The sequence below is a fragment of the Solanum tuberosum genome, unplaced genomic scaffold, assembly GCF_000226075.1.
Source record: "Solanum tuberosum cultivar DM 1-3 516 R44 unplaced genomic scaffold, SolTub_3.0 scf00250, whole genome shotgun sequence".
Classification (NCBI taxonomy): Eukaryota; Viridiplantae; Streptophyta; class Magnoliopsida; order Solanales; family Solanaceae; genus Solanum; species Solanum tuberosum.
The window spans coordinates 264,446-264,961 of record NW_006239183.1 but is presented as its reverse complement, the minus strand read 5'-3'; positions in this window follow the sequence as shown (position 1 = coordinate 264,961).

Genomic DNA, 516 nt, shown 5'->3' with positions numbered 1-516 from the left:
AGGTAGGCTACGGTTTTCCCTCTCTTAGATTGAGCTCGAGAATGTGAATGCATGTTGATTAGTTGGGATTTGGGTTGGGTAGTTATTGAATCCTACTTAGGTGTTAAGAAATCATGTTTTCGGCCTATTTCGAGAATTATCGGGTAACTGTGAGCATGCTTTGTGTTATTAATGGACCCTACTCGCTATGTGGAGTACTTGCATGCTTAATTACTGTTTATTTGAAGCATGTTGGACCTTAGCTTAGGTTTGACTAGGGCTTGCCTTAGAAAATACATGATTCGGATCCAATAGGCATTAGTTTTGCCCCGACGTCGCTCGGCTGGCTTAGATCCCTGTAGACTAGTGTAGCAGACTTGAGTATGATAGTTTGAGCCTTAGTTAGGCGATACGCTTGCTACGACTTTAGTTCTCCTTATTTTTCCCCGATGTTACGGCTTCACGAGTTACATCGGCGCCACTAGTTCTACTTCGCGGTTTGAATTTGATTTTCAATTTGGTTCCAAGGACTTACAT